This window comes from Microtus ochrogaster, chromosome 7, assembly GCF_000317375.1.
Source record: "Microtus ochrogaster isolate Prairie Vole_2 chromosome 7, MicOch1.0, whole genome shotgun sequence".
NCBI lineage: Eukaryota > Metazoa > Chordata > Mammalia > Rodentia > Cricetidae > Microtus > Microtus ochrogaster.
In genome coordinates, this window is record NC_022014.1 from 51,640,826 (window position 1) to 51,650,081 (window position 9,256).

The following is a 9,256-nucleotide window of genomic DNA, read 5'->3' on the forward strand; positions in this document are numbered from 1 at the left end:
CTCCGACAAGGGGTCACACACTCTTTTGGATAGTGGATGAGCAGACAGCAAGCCATGGTTTGGAGATTCCTCGTTGCCTTTCAGGAACAAGGTTACAACAGCAATCAGGAAGATCTGGTTCCCCAGGCAAACAGTGGAGCAGCTGGTGAGGTGGCCTGGATAGTCCTCATTCTGTCTTGTAATCATTGTGCACGGATTTTGGTATTAATAAAAGGTAACCCCTCCCGCCCTAAAATTCCTTCTTGTAAGAGACTCTGCCTCAAAAACAAAATAATACCACAGTCAACTAACCAGGAAAATACTGAATTATTTGATGTGAGATTTATATCTCAATAAAGGTTCTTTTATTTTTTTTAATGTACATTGGGGTTTGCCTGTATGTATTGTCTGTATGTAGATGCCACATCCCCTGGAGCTGGAGCAACAGACAGTTGTGAGCTGCCATGTGGGTGCTGGGAATTGAACCCAGGTCCTTTGGAAGAGTAGCCAGAGCTCTTAACCACTGAGCCATCTCTCCAACCCCTCAATAAAGTTGTTGAAGACAGTTATCTTAACCCAGAGATGGTCTGTTGGCATCTTAGGGGTGTAGGAGCCAGCCATGATAGCTAAATAGAAACAGACCACCCAAAGGAAGTTCTTTATTTCCAACCATTATCACCTGCCAGATTAGGACTCAGCCATCTATAAGTTTAATGAAGGCCTGAGTCTCAGTAGTTGACCCTGAAGCAATACCTTGGCTGCAGGAAGAACCATAAACTGAGACTGCCCAAGCACCACCCAGGAACAGACCATCCAAAGGAAATGCCTAAAGTTCCAACTGCTGTAGATAGGATCACCAGCCAGCACACACTCACCAAGACACCCCTAGACAAATGTCAGCCAATCAGGGGTCCTGAACCTTGAAAATCCCTCACCCCCACCTTTTTTTTTTAAACAGAATAATAAACACCTTTATTACATGAGCTAGGAAGGATGGTTTATTTGCCTTTCCAGGCTTTGATCTTCCCTAGATAGAACTCCAGCTCCTTGCCTTCTAGCACATAGCCATCTGCTCTGCCACACTGGCCTGGTCTTGAGGCGATACAGGCCAGAAGCTTGCCCTGCTGGAACTGCTCCTCCAGAAGACTGCTGATCTTGGCGTTCTTTTTCCTTTCATCGTATTTCTTCTGAATTTTCTTTGATCGATTTTTGTTTAATATTTCTTCCTCCTCAGGAGTCAGCTTGGCCCCCTTCTTGCGGCCCAGGGGCAGTGCATAGTGGGACTCGTACCACTGTGGGTACGGGGTGCTGTCAATGAGCACGATGCAGTTCTTGACCAGAGTCTTGGTGCGGACCAGCTCGTTATTGGACGCATTGTAGACGGCGTCAATGATCCTTGTTTGCGAGTACAACACTCAGAACCTCAGGAAAAGTTCCCCACATCCAATCTTAGGGCACGGTACTTCTTATTGACTCCTCGCACACGGACCGTGTGGATGCGACGAGGGTCAGTCTTAGTGTTAGCCGCAGGCCGTCCCAGCTCATACTTCCGCTTCTTGTGGTAGGGCTTTCTCTTGCCCCCGGTCTTGCGGCGCTTGTGCCAGTTGTCCCGAGAGATGCCCATGGCTCGGCGCTGGCAGGAAAGAGGAAGCGCCTCACCCCCACCTTTACTAGTATAAAAACCCAACTCTCACTGAGCTCGGGACGCTCTACTTATTCAAATACGTTCGACATGCAGAAAGACCGAGTTTGCAAACTTGTATAAAATAAAGGCTCTTTGCTTTTACATACGGGACTCGGTCTCCTTGTTGGTTTTGGAGGGACTTCACAGATCTGGGCATAACAATGGGCGGTGGCAGTGACTTTGGCTTTATTTTGTCTTAGTATCTCATGGCCTGGAGTAGCCTTTTTCTGTCTAATAGTAGGACAAAATGAGCTGGCTGAGGTCTGGCTGTGAGAATTAGGTCCATTAGGTCTGGATGTCAGGGTCTCTGCTTTTGGTCCCAGGTCTCTGATGATTCTCAGAAGCTCGCTCAGTCAAACCCTTGGGGCCCACAGGAATGTGAGTAAATGCTCTGGGAAGGTCCCCAGAAGCTCTCATCCCAGCCTCCTGCTGCTGTAGGGCTGCTTCCTTTAGTGGGACACTTGTGTGGGGGGGGGAGCTAGAGGAGGGTTTTCACTCATCTGCGGCTGTGGTGGATTCAGCAGGGGGAAACAATGATCCACAAAGAGACAAGAATGAAACTTGGGGGCTGATGAGATGGCTCAGTGGTTAAGAGCACTGACTGCTCCTCCAGAGGACCCGGGTTCAATTCCCAGCAACCACATGGCAGCTCACAGCTGTCTGTAGCTCCAGTTCCAGAGAATCTGACATCATTATACCAAATGTGAATGAAATAAAGTTAAACTTTAAAAAAAAAAAAAAGAATGAAACTCTGCTTAGCCCAATTCCATTTATTTATTTATTATTTATTTTCCACTCAATCGTACTTTTCTTTTGAGCTGGATTCTGTTCTGGAATTCACTCTGTAAGACCAGATTAGCCTCAAAGTCACACAGATCCATCTGCCTCTGCCTCTGCCTCTGGAGTGCTGAGATTAAAGTGTTAGGCAGATTTTACTGTAACATCTAGAGTCTGGCCCTAAGATAGCACAGAAGTCACTTAGGTTGTTGTAGAGCACAAGTGACGTCACTCATGACAATGGGTTTGTGATCTAAAAGCAATGCTCAAGCTTTAGGGGGAAAGGTCTTGGATAAGCACAAACATAAATTCTGGGAGATTCTTCAGAGCCTGCCTCATCAGCGGGTTGTGAAATGACACCATTCCTGGCATCGCAGGAAGAGCAAGCAGCTCATGCACCTCATTCCATTGAAGAACTAAGCGGTGTGTTTAACTTTCCTGGCTTTCCCAGGGCTTACAAGTATGCACAAGGCCTTTTTTGCCCTCTACCTGTTGCTACTGCAAAATATTTAATGGTTGCCCTCCTTGTCCATTCTGCCATCATAATCACATCCACTTCTTGTCCCTCTCTTGGTCCTCAAGGCTTCCCACACTATCTAGTCCATCTAAGGAGGACAGTAAGCTGGAGGCGAGAGGGAAGGGGGGTGATCTGCAGTCATTTCAGGCCCTGGTCAGGTGGGAAATTTGCCTGACTCCCCTCTCCACTGTGAGACTCAGGATTGACTAGGCCTTCTCTCAACAGGTACTGAAGACACTGGAAGTTACCACAGGGTAAATTCTAGAGACAAAGTTGATTGGAGATGTAAGGTCCAGCCAAGACATGCTCAATACAATAGAGGCCAGAGTTTCAGATTACCCTAAGGCAATACCTGATTCCAAGAAAGACCACAAACTGAGACCCAGGCACCACCTAGGAATGGGCCAGCCAAGGGGAAAGTAACTAACGTTCCAAAGAAAATTCCTAACGTTCCAACTGTTGTAGATAGCATCACCTGAGGTCCCTTAGCCCGGCACATACCCATCCCTTTTCACCAGGACACCCTAGACAAATGTCAGCCAATCAGGGGTCCTGAACCTTAGAAATCCCTCACCCCAACCTCTGCTATGATAAAAACCCTCCACCCCAACTGAGCTCGAGACTCTGATCGTGTTGGACACACAGAGAGTCCAAGACAGAACTTGAATAAAGGCTCTTTGCTCTCACATACGGGACTTGGTCTCCTTGTTGGTTTTGGGGGGACTCTGCCATTGGGTATAACAGAAGCAGAGGAACTGAAGGACTACTGGAGTGGAGTAGATCAGGTTTGGAGTCCCAGCCCCTAGTCCCTACCCCCTCCCCACCTACCCTGGCTACCCAGGTGGGCACTTGCCCTGTCTAGAATTTAGCTTTCTAGCCCTCAGTTCAGAGAAAGGTAACTGAGCTTGGTCATCTGGGTGCAGCACGCTCAGCCCGCCCCTGGACCAAGCCCTTCAGACAACCTCATCTCCTTGAATCTGGAGGACAAGGACCCAAACCTCAGCTCGGACTGCAGAGAACATGTCTTCTCTGGCTTGGGTAACGAGATGAAGCAGTTCCCTAGGCAACAGGACCGAAGCAGAGCAGAGCCAGGAAGGTGCTGCACCCTCTGTGTTTCTTCATGGTAGCCCTCCGATATCAGGAGCTCAGCTGTGGCTGTTTGAATCTGTTCAGGAAGAATGCAGTCTCCTGTCCCATCCCTGTGGCACCCGCCCCCTTCCTGTCCCAGTGCCCGAGGGTCTGAACTGCTTTGAAATCAGAGAGGTAGCCACAAATCCCTGCTAGGCGCCTGGCTGCCCCAAAGGGTTTTTCAAATACAACCCTGATACTGTATTTAAGTACTGGTTTAGTTCACACAAGCCCTTTAGGCACAACAAATTTAGCTCCCTCATGTTCTGACCTCCATCTAGGTGGCCTAGCAGCCAGGTGTGGTTGCACACGTCTTTAAGCCCAGCACTTAGGAGGCAGAAGCAACTGGATCTCTGTGAGTTCAAAACCAGCCTGGTCTACATAGGTCTCTTAAGCCTATCTCACCCCCTCCCCTCTATACAAAGTACTGGCCTAGCAGAACTGAATCAAAATCTTGCCTAATCTAGTCTACAATTCCCACCGTTTTACTGTCTTTCAACTCTGGCCCTTAGGGGTCTGGAAACAATCCTGCCACCTGCTCAGATGCCCCAGACAGCAGAGGGCTTGCAGTCATGTGTTGTGGCTCCTGGCTTAAGCTAAAGATCCATACTATGGTTGAACATAGTTTGTCCCCTAAAGGTCTGTGTGTTGGAGGCTTATGTCCAGTAGGATGATGTGAGAGGGAACAGGACCAAGGGTTGTAGAGATGGCCCAGTCACTTTGGAGCTGAGCTGCTTGGGAGGACCTGAGATCAATTTCCAGCGCTTACACACAGGGTGGTTCACAGTTGTCTGTTTTCAATTCAAAGGCAAGATTCCAGACCCCAAGTTGCAAACTCCTTTGCTGAGGAATTCTGATCTTCCCGACTGTTTGGTCTTATAGTGAGGGAAGGGCTATGGCTGTCGAGTCCTTCCGGAGGCATGGGAGAGAGAGAGAGGGAGGGAGGGAGGGAGAGAGAGAGAGAGACTCACCGACTCACTGCCTGGCATGTGTATGGGGCGGTCAAGGCATCATGGCTTTGTCCCACTTATCCCATAAGTAACAGTACCACCATTTGGTAGCCAGGAGGAAGACTTGAGATCATGGAAGGCCAGAGGAGCTTCCCCTGGGATTTGTTTTCCCACAGAATTCATAGGACAGTCCTGAAATGGTAGGTCCCATGTGCCAATGCCTGTGACTTCCAGGTCTAGCACAAACTGTCTGTTTAGCCTTCCAAGCTGCCTGCCCTCTAGACTGGCATCACCCTCCCTGTCCTTCTCGAGTTTCCAAGGTGAGTTCAGTTTTAAACCTCTGGGGCAGATCATCTCTGAGGATTAGCAGTCTGTGTGGTAGCAGCCTGGAGTAGGCTGAGTTTAGAATGGTGACTGAAGGCAGGGGTGTCTCTCTGGCCTTTACAGGCAAGCCCTGCAAGCTTCAGCACCCTGGGCTGGACAGCACCTTTGGGCTGCTGGTGGCGCCCTATGTGGAGGACACTGGCTGTGCTCACTCCCTAGCCGGGTGTGAGGGGGAGAACCATGACATGAGAGAGGGGACTGTCAGGTGCTCCTTGTCTGGCCAACAGGAGGAATTTGGAGACCATAGACGTCTATGGTCCAGCAAGACCTGGAAAGCCTCAACAGGCTGGCGTGGCTTGGGGTCAGAATGAGGTGCAGGGTTCCTGTTAGAGAATCACATCATCTATCCACCTCCCAACTCCTGAACCTGGACTACCTTGGTCAGATACACTACACAGGTTTGCTCTCATCTGGGGACAGTCAATGTCCTAAGGCTCCAAAGCTGGGAGAGTGTGTGTGTGTGTGTGTGTGTGTGTGTGTGTTGGAGGTGTTCGGGGCAGGGGTCAGCAGGTCTGCATCCTGCTTAGTCTCCCCTCAGGCATCCCAGTTCCCGCTCAATGCTGCAGGCAGTAAAGCAGCCTCCACAGTTGTCAGAGGACCAGGCCTGTCTTTCTTTCTTCAGCAAGGATGTTCTCAACTGGCAAGGAGGACCAAAGGCTGTGTGTAAACAGGCTGAAGTCACAACCCTTTCACTGATTGTGGTTCACACCTCATGTCAGTATTTGGAAGGCTGAACCAGGAGGATTGTCTTAGGTTTGGTGCTAGCTTGGGCTATGTAGCTCAACCATGTCTCAAAATGCATGCTTCTCAAAATATATGTACATACATGCATGCATACATACTTAGAATTGCAGGACTAGGTTCTGTCAAGAGTGAGAATTCAGGGGCTGGAGAGATGGCTCAGTGGTTAAAAGCACTGACTGCTCTTCCAGAGGTCCTGAGTTCAATTCCCAGCAACCACCTGGTGACCCACAATCATCTATAGTGTGACCTGAAGCCCTCTTCTGGGATAACAGTGTACATGCAGATAGAACACGCATATACATAAAATAAAATACATTAAAAGAGAGAGAGAGAGAGAGCGCAGGAATCCAGCCACAAGGCCTTTCTGTCTTAGTGAAGTAGGTTCCAGGCCTAGAGAGGCTTTGAGTCACTCCCAGTTGGAGAGAGGATGGCTCAGAGAGCCAGTGGGACCTGAAACTTTAGGGAAAAATAGTTTCCGCTTTAAGGAAACCTTGGAAAAGTCTGCCTCCCACCAGTTTCCCTGAATTTGGTAGCCACCCTGCAGTTGCATGGACCTTCGTGGGTGACCTCTCTACACTCTGAACCTTCTGTCAGGATTGTACATTTGCACCACAATCTCTACACAACTTCAGAATTGTTTAAAAAACACCCAAAGCAAAGCTACCATTTATTTTGCTTAAGGGCCTAGCTTTCTGTTTTTTGGGACAAGGTCTTCCTATGTATCCCAGAATGGCTCCATGCTCACTCTGCTACCAAAAATTGGGATTACAGGCCTATAGTGAAAGACCCTCAGAGAGGACCTTTTTCTCCGATGAAGACCCCAGAACCAGGACACTCTGAGACCAGGCCACAGGATGCAATTAGCAAGAGGTTTATTGAGTAAACACAGGTACCTGCAGGGGGTCCGAGTCCAGACCACAGGATGCAATTAGCAAGAGGTTTATTGAGTAAACACAGGTACCTGTGGGCAGCAAAGCCTTTCGGAGGACTTTGCGCACCTGCTAACTGGAGGGTGGGCTTTTTATAGGGAAGAGCAAACTGCAAGTTTACAGAAACAAAACAAAAGCGCGGTTATCAGTCAATCGGAATGAGGCGGGGGCATAAAAGGTTTCCTCTCTCAGCATGGGTGTTTGGCAATAGTCATCCTGTTCCTATCTTTATAGATGTCCTGTTTTGCAGTTAACCTGCTTTGTTGATGTGCTGTCTTATTGACATCCTGCCTTGCAGTCTTTCTATCTCAAGCACATGGGATGTTCTTACGAGAGCAGGCTGGCTGCTGATCCGGAGAATTTTTTTTTTTAAAGCAAACAGACTTTCCCCCGGGAGCATGCTAGCTGTGGGTTTTGAGGAGGGGGTCTGTAGGGTCTTTCAATAGCACCTTGCTCTACTTAAGCATGCATTATGTATGTCTGTATGTCTGTCTGTCTGTATGTATGTATGTATGTATGTATGTATGTATGTATGTATGTGAGACATGGTTTCTCTGGGTAGCCCTGGCAGTCCTGGAATTCATTCTGTAGATCATGCTGGCCTAAAACTCACAGAGATCCACCTGCCTCTGCCTCCTGAGCGCTGGGATTAAAGGTGTGTGCCACTATGTCTGGCCATGCTTAGCATATTTTTTTTGCTTCATTTTTTTATTATTGTTCTTTATTGGTCATGCTTAGTTTTATAACTGTCTTTTTATTAGTGATTCTTGCACGGGGTGATACTCTGTCTAAAGATTAAAAAAGTTGCCCCAGTTATCTGAGCTGGCTTTGTAGGCAGTGTCACCTAAGATTCTCAGAAAGAATGTCACACTTGATAAAGATTCTGTAAGCCTGATGGACTGATTGTAGGGAGTTGGAATGTTGCAAATGCAAATTATCTGGGCTCTCTCTAGTTCCTCATGGCTGCCTGCTGTGGGACAATGGTCTTGTACCAGGTAAAGATTTGTCACTTGTATTGGTTTGATAAAATGCTGATTGGCCAGTAGCCAGGCAGGAAGTACCTGCAGGGTGACCAGACTACGAGAATTCTGGGAAGAGGAAAGGCTCAGTCTGCAGTTGTCACCCAGACACAGAGGAAGCAAGATGAGAATGCCTCACTGATAAAAGGTACCAAGTCATGTGGCTAACACAGACAAGAATTATGGGTTAATATAAGTTATAAGAGTTAATAAGAAGCTTGAACTAATAGACCAACCAGTTTATAATTAATGTATGCCTCTGTGTGTTTCTTTGGGACTGAACAGCTAGGAGACTGGATGAAACAGAAACCTCTGTCAACAATGGTACCAACATGCATCCACATAAAACTTGAGAGAACTTGGAAAGTAATTCTAGACACAAAACAATAGAGCTAAACACAGGCTTCTTGGTAGCAGCATTGTATCAGGTGGACTCTGTTTGCTAGAGGCAAGTGCATCTCATTTAAGAGAGGCTTCCTGACTCAGCTTTAGCTGCAAAAACCTTGCAGCTCTTTTAAGAGGCCCTGTCACCAAACACTTAAATGGTGTTTATGAATAGCTGACAGCATGCTTCTTGGTGGTGGCAGGGACCATGAAACTCCATAGAGTTGTGGCAATAAACATGGCTTCTGCCAGTACCTCTGTCATGAAGCTAGACTCTCAGAAAGCTAAGGAGTGGGGTGGATCCAGCCATCAAAGTCATGGCTTTAATCATTCATGTGGTCAGAAAAAGAGATATGCAGTAAAGATAGATTCAGATGAAAAAAAAAGTCTAAACAGTTTACAGTGTCTTTAAATATACATATAGGCTTGGGAGAGGAAAAAAGGATAAAGTCCTTAAAAAAAGAAAGAGTAGTTGGGTGAGATGGCACACACCTTTAATTCCATCAATTGAGAGGCAGAGACAGGTGGATTTCTGTGAGTTCTACATCCAGAACAGCCTCAAGACTGCTGGTTGAGATGATCAAGCCACACAGAATAATCCAGTCAGGACTTGACCATGATTCTAAATTTTCTTTAGGTCCCCATAAAATTGTCAGTGCCCCCAATCAGCAGGAAGTAGCCTAGGAAAACTACACCCACATTCCCCCAAAATGGATTATGAATATTTGTCTTTGTTTAGAGTGTTGGTTATAAGTTTTTTT

General features: G+C 47.4%; 1 pseudogene; it reads right to left on the reverse strand.

Moving 5' to 3' along the window:
- Positions 1 to 921: 921 nt before the first annotated feature.
- Positions 922 to 1,604, reverse strand: LOC101981535 (annotated as a pseudogene).
- Positions 1,605 to 9,256: the final 7,652 nt, after the last annotated feature.